We start from the raw sequence: 13,464 nt of genomic DNA on the forward strand, positions 1-13,464 counted from the left end.
CTGCTGGGCTCAGGCAATCCTTCTGCCTCAGCCTTCCAAGTAGCTAGAACTATAGGTGTGTGCCACCAAGCATGGCTGATTTTTTAAAAAATTTATTGTAGAGACATGGTCTTACCAAGTTGCCCCGGCTGGTCTCAGACCCCTGGGCTCAGGCAATCCTCTCACCTTCACCTCCCAAGGTGCTGGGATTACAAGTGCGAACCACCACACTTGGCTCTATTGTTCTATTTTCAAGTTCACAGTTTTTTTTCTCAATTCTCTCTATCCTGATGTTGGGCCCATCCTTTGAGTTTATTTCAGTTACCATATTTTTCAGTTTTAAATTTTCTATTTAAATTTTCACCTCCTTGTGGCATGGTGTCAGAGGGAGCCTGGTGGAGAGTCAGGACTTTCCTGTCATCCACTGGTAAAGAGGTCACCCCTCCACTGTGGTGTCAGTAAAGGCCATACGGGGGGCAGTAACGAAGCACCCCTTTCCCTCTGAGCCAGGGAGGTTCCTGTGGAAGCCCTGTTGGGAGGTAGAACTCTCTTCTCTGCTCAGCATTAGCAAGGAGACCCACGCTTCAGGGTCAGTGGAAGGTGACTGGGGAGCAGGGACTTCTACCTCTACCTGGAAGTAACGGAGTATACCCCCCCTTCTGTCAGAGTGGTGTCAGAGAAAGCCAGCTAAACACAACGTTTGAATAAGATCCTGAGTCTCAAAACACAATGCCCAGAATTCAATTAAAAATCACTTGTCAGACCAAGAGTGAGGAAAATCTCAAACTGAATGAAAAAAGAGAATCAGCAGATGTCAAAACTGAGAAGACAGAGATGTTACAATTTAATGAAGCCATCATAACATTGCTTCAATAAGCAATCACATATATGCTTGAGACAATTTTTTAAAAATAGAAAATGAGCAAAAAGAAAGAAAAGTTTCGGCAGAGAAATATGAGATAAAGAAGAACCAAATAGAAAATTTTAAACTGAAAAATACAGTAACCAAAATAAATTCAAAGGATGGGCCCAACATCAGAATAGAGAGAACTGAGGAAAAAAACTGTAAACTTGAAAACAGAGCAATAGAACCAGGTGTGGTGGTTCACGCTTGTAATCCCAGCACCTTGGGAGGTGAAGGTAAGAGGATTGTCTGAACCCAGGGGTTCGAGACCAGCCTGGGCAATTTGGTGAGAGGTGGTGTGCCACAAGGAGGTTGTGTGCCTCACTGCTGCCTGGCAAGACTGAAATCGAGGCTCCCCATGTGGCTTTGCTGTTGGGGTAGGTATGGGAACAGTTTGTTTTCTTCTTTTTTTGGCAGTGTTTGTCTGCTGTATGGTGGTTAGTGTGTAAAAGTTTTCTTTTTGCTGGGCTGCCTCTTTCCTGTTCTGGCTAGACGGAGTAGGCTTTTCTTATCTGCATCTGTTGCACTTGAGTCACTGGCTTCTTCAGCAATGAGTCTAGGATATGTGTGGCAAAAACAAAACCCAGGAAGTCACTGCCATGTCATTCCCTGGGACCTTAGGTCCCTAGCCAGTATAGCTCTTCTCTCTGCCTTTCAGAGTGTTCTTATGTTTATTTTATAAAAAATGTCCAGGGTTTTAGTCATACTTAGGATGAAGAATAAGAAGCAGAAGTCCAAGTCCTGACATTTTAAAGAAAGAATTCTTTCTCACAAAACCATAGTAGACAAGATAGCACTTTTCCAGTTTTCCACTATTCCACTACAGCACTTTTCCACTATTACAGTGGTTATAAACTAGAGGCCCATGGCAGCATAGTTTGTTCTTGTTTGTTTGTTTGTTTTGAATCAGAGTCTCATTCTGTCGTCCAAGCTGGAGTTCAGTGGCACAATCACGACTCATCACAGCTTCAACCTCCTGGGCTCAGGTGATCCTTCTGCTTCAGTCTCCCAAGTAGCTGGGACTACAGGTATGCACCACCACACCTGGCTTTTTTTTTTATTTGTAGAGATGAGGTCTCACTATGTTGCCTAGGCTGGTCTCCAAATCCCGGGCTCAGGAGATCCTCCTGTCTTGGCCTCCCAAAGTTCTGGGATTACAGGAATGTGCCACCATGCCCAGCCTTTTTAAAAATTTAATTATTATTGGGGGGCATGTTGTACTCTCCAGTTCTCTACAGCACTCCCCCATGTCTGCCTGTCTTGTTAACTGTCCCAAGTAGGCATTTGAGTTTGTAAACTATAATCACATAAACAAATCATAAGACCAGCTACCAACAATGAATTACAGGTAAAGATTCTGAAAGATCGTGCTTAAGTTTCCCTTTTCATAGACTAGTATCCAATTTAAAAAATATTAACCAAGACCCAGCTCAAGTATACTGAAACCTTTCTAATCCATTACCGTCCCCTTCCTTCCAAAGCCCTTCTAGAAAATTTTGTTGAGAATCCAGAATTTAATTACTGTGCTATCCTGTCGAATGATTAAACTTAGTGCAGAGCTGGGCACAGTGGCTGACACCTGTAATCCGAGCACTTGGGGAGGCTGAGGCAGGAGGATTGCTTGAGTCCAGGAGTTCGAGACCAGTCTAGGCAACACAGCGAGACCCTGTCATTCAAAAAATAAAAATAGACTTAGTTCAGGATCTTCTACATTTTCCCCTTTTTCCTCACAACATTTACAGAAGAGATCTACCGTGCGTGTGGGGGTGAGGGAAGGAGAAAAAGGAGGAGAAGAACAGAGAAGTGATCATGATGGAGCCAGAGGAAGGATGAAGAGCACATTCAAGCTATACTGCCCTAATTTCCACGAAGCTGGCCAGAGTCAAATCCTTTTGGACATAACGCAATTAGGAGAGTCTAGAAAAGAATGGCAATGAGAGGCTTATAACCCAATCCAAGCCCTTTTGTCCTTACAGATAAGGAAACTGAGCCTCAGCGATGATACAAGGGCACGAAGCTAACCAACACTGTTTGCACTACTCGTCATGTTCCCTCTTCCTGGTCTACTTCTACTTTCCAGACAAGGAAAGCTGTGATCAACTGTGTCACTTCTACTAACCGTTCCTAAAAATGTTTCAATCCAGAACTGTAGTATTTCATCTAATCTATAGAAGATTACATTCATATTTTATTCTTAAATTTCTTGACAAATTCAAAAGACTTTTTACTGTCAGCCTAGTAAAAATGAAAGCAATTGAGTGGGTAGTGGAGGGGATGTGAGCAAAATAAACTATTTCATTACATTTCACCTAGTAGTCTTACTTACCGGGCTAATCTTCGTGATAACTTGGTATTAAATCATGCATGCATTTAATAATTTAGCTGACCCACCATTCAACATAATAACTATCTACTCTCAGCTGGGACAATGTTTGACACACTTCTGTCACTTCACCTACCACCTCTGTAAGTTTGGCTTGCTGTATCTGCATACCAACCATACTAGTTTTATATGTGTCTTCATAATGATTTAAAGTCCACCCCTTTTTTATACTTGGCCTTGAGTATTTATTTTTATAATACCCATTAAATCATAAGCTTGCTGTGGTGATTTTTTTAATGTATGATAAAGTAGTTACATAACTATTAAAATATGTCCATGAACAGACACCATCTAAACTCCTCTCATGTGATATTGGTGATATTCTTACACATTGAATGACCTAACCCTGGACTGACTGACAATTGATGATATGAGTAAATAATGAAAGAATTGTTTTCCAACATCTAACAGGAGTTGCTAATTATTCAGATTTGTGGTAAGGTGCCAGAAATGCATCAGATCAGCAATGTCAACAGATATCAAACAAGGAAGCCTAGGTTTTCAGATTTTATTGTACATGTGGATTTTTTTTTTAAAGAAAGCAAGATTTACTGAAAGGACACAAAAGCTCCCACTGAACTGAGGGGGTTTGCCCTACTGGATTGTTTTTTAAGAGACAGGGTCTTGCTTTGTTACCCAGGCTAGAGTGCAGTAGCTGTTCAGGGGTGCAATCATAGTTCACTGCAGCCTTGAACTCCTGGGCTCAAGTGCTCTGTCCCAAGCAGCTGGGACTATAGGCATGCGTCATCATGCCCAGCTTAACTGGGTTGTTTGAAGGCTTAAATGGATGACATGTCAAAAAGTACTGCAAAACCAGAGCCCCCTATGTTCTAGAGGGCTGATGATGATAATGACGATGACGACAGAGAACCACTTTCGGCAGCCTACAATTCCGAAGACAATCAGCAGCTCAAATAAGATGCAAGTGCTCTGCGCCATATAAACATCTGCTCCCATTTAATTACTGACATTGCATTTGATCTACAATAAATTAGCTTCCAAATTAAGTGCATATTTCAAATAAGATATTTGCACAGTAGATAATTCCAAATATTGTCAACTGATGATTGCAACTTCAATCCTCAAGGAACTTTATCTGGATCTTCAGGGTCAACCCCATGCAATGGCTCCCATGCCAGAGGTCTCAAAGGCCCATTTTGGTTACCCTGATTTTAAGAACCACTTTATAGGTGACATGTGCAATGATCCTGCAGTTTAGAAAAATGTCATACATTTTTTTTTTTTTTTAAAAACTCTCTCCTTGAAGAAAGCATAACAACTCCCGAATTATAAATTTAATGTCAACTTTGCAGATTTCACTACAGGGCAAATATAACAAAGACAGTTATAAAGCATGGTGTCTTAAAATAATTCACCAAAGGCTTTAGCTATGGTATGATGAAGGAACTTAAAATTTAAAAAAAAAAAGCCTTATTTTTTCTGAATACCATCTGTTAAACCATTCCAACATGAGTTAATTCTGCTACACAAAATTTGTAAATAGACTCAAATTGAAAAAAAGAAAACCTTAGTTGCTTCATGTTCAAGTACAGGTTCAGTCTGATCTATTAAAGTAATGTTAGAAAGCTATGCACACAACATTCAGTCTTTTCTAGGACCCACAGAAAACTCACCACTATCCAACCATAATGAAAACATGATAGTCAACTCATAATTGTCCATAAAGAAAATCACCCTGAGGTCTGGGACTCACATTCTCTGTTAATGTGGGTCCTTAAGCCTCTCCACCCATAGTTTCTCAGCTATTCAGGGGCACAATCATAGCTCACTGCAGCCTTGAACTCCTGGGTTCAAGTGATCTGTCCCAAGCAGCAGGACAATAGGATCATTGGGAACAGTAGGATCTACAGCTGCTCAGTGACTAGCCACCCAAGCATCACCGATGCAGCTGATGCCTTTCCCGCCTGGAGACAGCATGTTTGCCCAGCCCGATTTCAAGGACCAGGAGCCCCAGATGCTCCTTTGTGGGCAAACATGTACACCAGATAGAAGGGAAAACAATTAAAAAATACACACTCGTCCAGCTGGGCAGATTACCCAACTTCTTTTTTATTTTCTTCCTTTTCTGTGTGTGTGCTTTTTCTTTTTCTTTTCTTTTCTTTTTTCTTTTGAGTAAGGACCTCGCTCTGTTGCCCAGGCTGGAGTGCAGTGGCAACGATCACAGCTCACTTCAGCCTCGATCCCATGGGCTCAGGCGATCCTCACTCCTCAGCCTCCTGAGTAGGTGGGACTACAGGCACATACCAGCATGCCTGGCTTGTTTGTTATTCATTCATCCGTTCATTCATTCACTCATTCTTGTGGCGACGAGGTCTCACCATGTTGTCCAGTCTGGTCTCGAAACCTCCCACCTCAGCCCCCTAAAGTGCTGGGATTATAGGCGTGAGCCACCGGGCCCAGCGAGATAACTCAATTTCTACTAACCCACACTATGACTTCCTTTGGTCGGCATAATAACAGCATGTGCCAGCTTGGATGATGCAAGAGACAGCACCACAGCTAAATCTCAATTACTTAGACTCTTGAGTCAGTTTCTGCACTTATTACCTTATAAGCTAAAGAGAAACTGCGGCAATAGTCCCTAAACAAGGAGCAGATATTGAGAATTAATTAGGATCTTTATTGGAGTTCTTGAACTATTTATAAGATTGGATGCCTAGCGAGGACCATGACGTTGAGACACTGTTAATTGATGGTAGTCTGGGATACCAAGTATATTTCACACATGCTTGTGAAAAATCAATCATCTCTTACTAGCAGGCAAAAATGACTATAATAAACTGAAACCTTCAATTCAAGCAAACACTACTACTGAAATATAAATGGGGTTGCATTTAATGTACCTGTTAATGGTTTATTGATATTAAAGCAAAGTTAGCCTTTAGCCTTAACAAAGATGGAGCAAGCTATTTTTTTCTGGTTTGTTAGTAGTCAATAAGTATTTACTGAGCATCTATTATGTTCCAGAATCATGCCAGGAAACCTGTGGTGAGTAAAAGAGCCTAGTTTCTACTGACAAGGGGCTTATTACTCTTAACTTTAGCATAAGCAGGGAATCCAACTTTTTAAATAAACAATAAAGGATTTCTCACTTTGGTCAGGACTTAAAAATGGGGCTGCCCATACAATACTCTTTTGAGAGTTTGCAAGTGTTTTCTGCATTCTACTATCACATGTTCATGCTGAATGCTCACAAGTAATACCAAAATACAAAAACAAAATGTGAAGTTAGAGAAATACCAAACATCAAAACAGTTGCTGAAAGTCAGAATGCTAACAACAAAAAAAAATGCATTCATTACAATAAAACGAAACTTAATTTTTAAAAGAATCATCATAATCTAAAGACAGCTTTTCCTCTCAATTACAAAACTATAACCATATGTACAAGATACTGGTAACATTTCCCTCTAAATTTCAGATCTAACAACAGACAACCTTTCGTCCTTATTCCCAAGCAAATGACAGTTGAGCATCAAGGGATCAAAAGCTCACCTGAATGAAAACTGCAAAGCTTCTTGGCTATGAGCATACTGAAAATGAATTAGGCACTCTATGTTGCTTACCTTGTAATCTCGGGATACATTTTCTGATGTCACTGAACCTGAAATCTGACTAGAAATTGTAGCAGCTATAAGCTGTTTACACCATTCAACATGTGATCCTGTAGGACTAAAAGAAATATCGTGATTAAAAAACTTCAAAACATAGGTTTTCAGTGAGAAAAAGGAACACGAATAGGGATATATGTACATTTTTTTAGATGGATGAACTTTTATTAGATTATTTAGTTACTTTGATATTTAATAGAAGAACTGAAATAGCGACTGACAACTAGGAAGTAAAGTTAGGTTGTAGATTAACTGTAAACAAATCAACCCATCTTTTTTTTCTTTTTTTTCTTTTTGTGAGTTGGAGTCTCACTCCGTCGCCCAGACTGGAGGGCAGTGGCCGCTCCCGGCCACCGCAGCCTCGACCTGCTGGGCTCCGGCGATCCTTCCCTTCCACCTCAGTCTTCCAAGTAGCCGGAATTACAGGCACGCGCTACCACGCCGGCTAATTTTTGATTTTTTGTAGAGACGAGGTCTCGCCAAGTTGCCCAGGCGGGTCTCGAACCCGCGGGCTCGAAAAAGTTTAAGATTCTAGGTGTTAGTTAAGTATGCTATTCTCTATCATTTAATGGGCTTTTACTCTATTATAATTATATAGAAGAAATATTCCTAATGTACTATACACTGAAAATTAATTCTAAAGTGAAATATTTATCTTGTAGCACATGCTTTTCAAACATTCCATTTCGCGTTGATAGTTTTCAATCCAGAAAATAATGTACTTTCTTTTTTTTATTTTTTATTTTAAAGACATGGTGTACAATTCAGGGTTAGGTATACAAACGTTCATTATGCTGGTACCCTTGTTGATGAGGTGTGCCCCCTCTCCCCTGGCCCAGCAGGTTTCCACTACTGCCAATCCTTTAATAATGGACTTTCAAGTGAACCAAAGTGACTTAGTGGAGTAAAGCTATCACATCATTGTGTAAAGAACAGTCGAGAAAAACGCTGCTCTGTGTGTAGCAGTAAAGCTGCTTTATATTTCTGTAAGTGCTTTGACAATTTACAAAAGGCTTCTCCAGTCTGAATTATATCAGAGCCTCACAACCATGGTGTGACAAGAAGGTGGAACAGGGACAAGTCAACTTTTAAAAAAATTTTTTAATTTTAAAGATGTGGGGTACAATTCAGGGTTAGGTATACAAATGTTCATTATGCAGGTACCCTTGTTGAGAAGAGAAAATTGAGGAGCAGAGGTGACATGCCCTGTTAGAAAGTGGCCGTCCTTCTAGGACATGCCACACCCAGTAGTGACTGACTCACTGGGCTGAAGCCAGCAGCACATAGGCTAGCCGACTGCCTCATATGAAACGCAACAATGCAAAGAAAAGGGCGTCTTCCACATCCACAGGGCTCTGAAGTATTCAAAGCATTTCCACACACATAGCCTTACCCACCCTCACCTTGACCCATTTCACAGATGAGAAACAAAGGCTCCAGTTTTGCCCAAGATCACACAACTGGCAAATGGTTGGGCCATGCTTACCGAAGAAAGGACCACACAAGCAAACTAAGCAGTGAGAGAATTCACGATTGCCCCAGAAGCCAGGCTCTTGTCACAATTGTCAACACTGAAGAAAACAAGCTAGAGGACAAAAGACACTTAGGAAAGTTTACCTTGAAGGTAGCTTTCACTGTAAAGAATGTTTCAGGCCTTAAAAAAAAATCACATCACTAAGTAAATCCACACTAATAGCTGGGCTCGGTGGCTCAGCCTGTAATCCCACGCCTTTGGGAGGCTGAGGTGAGTGGACTGCCCGAGCCCACGGGTTTGAGACCCACCTGGGCAACTTGGCGAGCCCTCATCTCTATAATAAATCAAAAATTAGCCGGGCGTGGTAGCGCGCGCCTGTAGTTCCAGCTACCTGGAAGGCTGAGGTGGAAGGATCGCCGGAGCCCAGCAGGTCGAGGCTGCGGTGGCCGGGAGAGGCCACTGCACTCCAGTCTGGGCTACAGAGTGAGACTCCAACTCAAAAAAAAAAAAAAAAAAATCCACATTCATGTATCTGAACTATAGAAACACCTGGAATCTGCAGGCAATATGTAAACTAGGCTGGGTTTGGTGGCTCACACCTGTAATCCCAGCATTTTGGGAAGTTGAGGCCAGAGGACTGCTTGAGACCAGGAGTTCGAGATCAGCCTGGGAAACAGCTCTTATCTCTACAAAAAAATGTTAAAAATTAGCCTGGTGTGGTAGCACATGTCTGTAATCCCAGCTACTTAAGAGGCTGAGCCCAGCCTGGCGACAGAGGGAGATCCCGACTTAAAAAAACAAAAACAGCCTGAGCCCGCGGGTTCGAGACCCGCCTGGGCAGACGAGACCTCATCTCTACAATAAATCAAAAAATTAGCCGGGCATGGTAGCATGCGCCTGTAATTCAGCTGCTTGGAAGGCTGAGGCGGAAGGATCGCCAGAGCCCAGCAGGTCGAGGCTGCAGTGGCCGAGAGCGGCCACTGCACTCCAGTCTGGGCGACAGAGTGAGACTCCAACTCAAAAAAAAAAAAAAAAAACAAAAAAAAAACAAAAACAAATAAACTAACCTCAATAGTAGAATAAAGAAAATTGATGTTCTTTACTAGCGATCTACATTGCAGTCTCTGGTCAAGACGACCCAGAGGTTCCCTGTGTGGTTGAAAATATAAGTAAGCCGGGCTCGGTGGCTCAGCCTGTAATCCCGCGCCTTGGGAGGCTGAGGTGAGTGGATTGCTTGAGCCCGCGGGTTGGAGACCCGCTTGGGCAACTTGGTGAGACCTCATCTCTACAATAAATCAAAATAATTAGCTGGGTGTGGTAGCGCGCGCCTGTAGTTCCAGCTACTTGGAAGGCTGAGGCGGAAGGATCGCCGGAGCCCAGCAGGTCGAGGCTGCGGTGGCCGGGAGCGGCCGCTGCACTCCAGTCTGGACGACGGAGTGAGACTCCAACTCAAAAAAAAAAAGAAATATAAGTAAAAGCACTCTCTGAATGGACAGAAATTCCTATCACATGCCAGGAATTTATTTACCACAATTTCAAACTAATAGGGACAAGGAGAGAAAAGGGAGAGATGTGTTTCCTTTTTGAAGGCTAAGCTGCCTTTATTGATTGTTTACATCGTACATTTCTTGTCATGAGGCCTTTTTCTCTGTTTGAACCCAGTATGTTGCAAACATGGGAAGGAAGTGCAGGAACACGACTGGTGGCCGTGAGTGACCTGCTCTTACCATCTGCCCAGCGCCTCTCCCCTTCTTTTGATAAGGACACTTCTCATTACTTTGAGGAACTGCCCCTCTGCACTTCACAGGACTTTGTGGGGGAAGGGGAGGAGGGGACGCCCCTTCCTCCTCCTGCAACTCCTTGCAGGTGAGTTACCTAGATGAAGCCAGTCCCAGACTTTCCTCTTGGATCCTGAGCTGTATGGATCTGCCCCAGAGCTGCCGAGGGCCACTCTCTACCCCCATCATGACGAACCCAGAGAGATAAAAAGTGAGACCCAAAAAAAGAGATGGGGAGTCTTGACAACACTGTTTGCAACCCTGACCACAATTGTGCCCGTGGCCATTTCTCCTGTCTGGAGCAGTTATGTGAACCAGGACATCTCCCTTTGGCTTAAGCTGGGTTCAGTTGTGTTTTTGTGTGTGGTGTTGTTATTTTGGGCTTCTTTGTTTGTTTGTTTGTTTGTTTGTTTGAGTCGGAGTCTCACTCCGTCTGTTACCCAGGCTGCAGTGCAGTGGCATGTTCATGGCTCACCGCAGCCTCAGCTTACTGGGCTCAGGGAATCCTTCTGCCTCCGTCCCCTCAGTAGCTGGGACTATAGGTGTGCCACCACACCCGGCTAATTTTTTGATTTTTTTGTAGAGACGAGGTCTCACTATGCTGCCCAGGCTGCTCTCAAACTCCTGGGCTCCAGCTATCCTCCTGCCTCGGCCCCCCAAAGTGCTGGGATTATAGGCGTGAGCCACCATGCCGAGTTGTGTTTTTTGTCACCTGCAACCATGAGTGTCCTGGCCAGTGCAGTTACATACAGTGTGGTATAGCGGGCTAGCACATAGGGAGCCTGCATGCGAATCCTGCTCTGTCACCAGCTAGCTCTGTGACTTTCAGTCCTCTTTCAGAATTTCAGCTTCAGGAGAACAGTATTCAGACCAGCTTCCATGGGAGTCACTTGTCAGACAAAAGCATGACTCAGAGTGCGTCAAGATGACACAACTGAGAAGGCGGTCACATTTCCTATCCCCCCTGCCCTCCACACTCCTGGCATCACAGCCACTTGCAGGCTGGAGGCACCCGGCTTTGCTTCTTTACCTGGACTACCCTGATATGAGGCATGTTTGCTGGTCTGGAGCCCTGCTAACTCAACTTGTCTAAGCCCAAACTGGCTGCTCAGCCTGTGACCCGTGCCCTTTCTGTTTCCTAAGTCAGGGGAAAGCACAGGCAGTTAGGTATCTAGCTAAGTTGGGGCACAGCACAGGCAGTCAGGTACCTAGCTACCTCATGTGAGAAACTGGGGTTGGCCTTGGAGTCCACCACCCAGTGCCTCTTCTCATATCGGAATGCTGACTAGGTCGAGTCACTCTTACCTGCTAAGTATCTTGAAAATCCACCCCACCCTATTCCTAGTCCAACTCCCTTTTCCAGACTCCCATCATTCCTCGGCATACTCCGCCCGCCTCATGAATGTAAGCCCCATCTACATGCCGATGACTCTCCAGTTTAGGTCTCCAGCCTGGACAACAGCCGTGAGCTTCAGGCTCACAGAAACCAACCGCCTCTTTGGCACCTGTTCTGGGACATATAATTGGCAAGTTATACTTGCTCTGTCCAGAGTGAAAAGCCTGCTATTTCCCGGTCTTGCTCCACTTAGGAAGGCTGCTTCATCTTGGCAGCACCATTTTTGCACAAGTTAAACACCTTGGGATTCTTCCTGACTCTTCTCTCACCCAAAACAACCAATCTTCAGCCAACCCTACCGGCTCTACCCTGCAGGTCTTCCAACTCTATCTGGAACCTGACTTCTTCTCCCCTCCTCCACTCCACGGCTCTGGGCTAAGCCACCATCCTGTCGCCTGGCCTATTACCCCAGCCTCCTACCTGCTGGTTCCAATGCTTCAACCCCTTCCCAGCTTCAGGGAATTGTCCACACAGCACCCATGGAGAGCCTACTGAAATCTATGACAGATAACATCACTCCCCTGCTCCTAAATCTCCAATGGCTCCCCATGGCCTCCAAGGCTCTCCACCATCTTCCCTGTGACCTCTCTTACTTTTCTCTCCCTAGCTCCCTCCCTGCAAGTAACACCTAATCTCCTTGCTGGTCCTTGGACACTTCATTCACACTCCCACCCCCAGGGCCTTTGCACAGGCCTCTGCATAGAATCCTATTGCTCCAGTATGGCTGGATCCTCCACCTCTTTGGGGACATTAATCAAATGTCACCTTTCTCAGTTAGGCTTTCCCTGATCATCAGAAGCTCTGAAGGAAACTAGAGTACGAGGCATATTTTGGGATGACATATTCTGGTTTCCTTCAGCTCCTTAAACGACTGAGATGCATGCCCCAGCCTGAGTACTTCCGTGTTCACTTCCACTTAGTACTTAACACATTCAATTTCAACCGTTGGTTTGTTATCTCCAATAGATGGTTAGCCTAGCAAATGGCAAAAGAGCAAAAGCTGCCTTGCATTATTCTCTGAATTGTCCAGAACTTGTGCATTGCTGAATATTTGCAGATGAATGAAGTCCTCACCGCTCCAAGTGCTGTCTTAGCTGTGACTGGCTTTCAACGAGGCTAACCACTTGGCAATTAATTCATTAAAACATACGACAATTACACTGAAGTAGAAACAAAGTGAGGGAGTGTTTCTTGTTCCTGTGCTTTTGGAAACTCCCAAAAGTTCAGCACACTGGTATGACTAAGACAGACAGGCATGAACATCTGAAACTGACCGAGCTACATTACAACGATGTCTGTTGCCAAAGTGTGCGCTAGGGTCCGGGAAACAGCCAAGACGTGGGAAAGCTGGATGTCCCGGCTACAGGATAGGCCATCCGTGGTCCTCCGAGGATGGGGTGGCCCTTCCCGGTTGAACGCGGTAGCTTGATGCTTCCGATTTCTCCTAGTTCTGCAACCGCCTCAGAGGCAGTCAAGCAGCAGGCTTGCTTACGAGCTCATGAAGACAATAAACCGGTTCCTTCAAAGTGTGAACAACTGAAAGCAAATGATTCTGTTTTCTTGCCTCCTAAGCAGTTTAGAAGTTTTCCATCCCAGTTTTTCCACTCAGGGTATGTGTGCCTCGCTCTGCACCAGGTCCCCGCCCGCAGGCTCCCGTGATCCCAGTCCCCATCCCCGACCCAAACATTAAAGACCCCAAGCAGCGGCAGCGGGATTGGGGTCTTCAAATCACACGAGACAAGGTGATGCCAAGAGAAGGGCCCGGGAAAAAGCCAATCCCTAACCCCCGCAGGATGTGTGTCCTGGACAAGGACAGCCACAGGGTCGCCAAGGGCAGTAGGAGGTGGCGCGGTTAAGGTTTGACAGCTCCGAAGTCCCTCCTGGGGTGCGGGGAGCCGGGGCTCGCGAGGCGGAAGTG

General features: G+C 44.5%; 1 protein-coding gene across 3 annotated transcripts in view; it reads right to left on the reverse strand.

The window, feature by feature from the left end:
• MTMR1 (myotubularin related protein 1) overlaps nucleotides 1-6,959 on the reverse strand; it is a 67,285-nt gene extending 60,326 nt beyond the window's left edge. Inside the window, exon 1 of one of the 3 annotated variants that reach the window (XM_021713240.1) lies at nucleotides 6,854-6,955. The gene's annotated coding sequence lies outside the window, so the exon portion shown is untranslated. Of the gene's footprint in view, nucleotides 1-6,853 lie in introns of all 3 variants that reach the window. The other 2 variants (XM_021713241.1, XM_008059789.2) reach the window with 2 other exon arrangements.
• Nucleotides 6,960-13,464: the final 6,505 nt, after the last annotated feature.

The sequence above is a fragment of the Carlito syrichta genome, unplaced genomic scaffold, assembly GCF_000164805.1.
Source record: "Carlito syrichta isolate Samal-C Ts95f unplaced genomic scaffold, Tarsius_syrichta-2.0.1 Scaffold304364, whole genome shotgun sequence".
Lineage (NCBI taxonomy): Eukaryota > Metazoa > Chordata > Mammalia > Primates > Tarsiidae > Carlito > Carlito syrichta.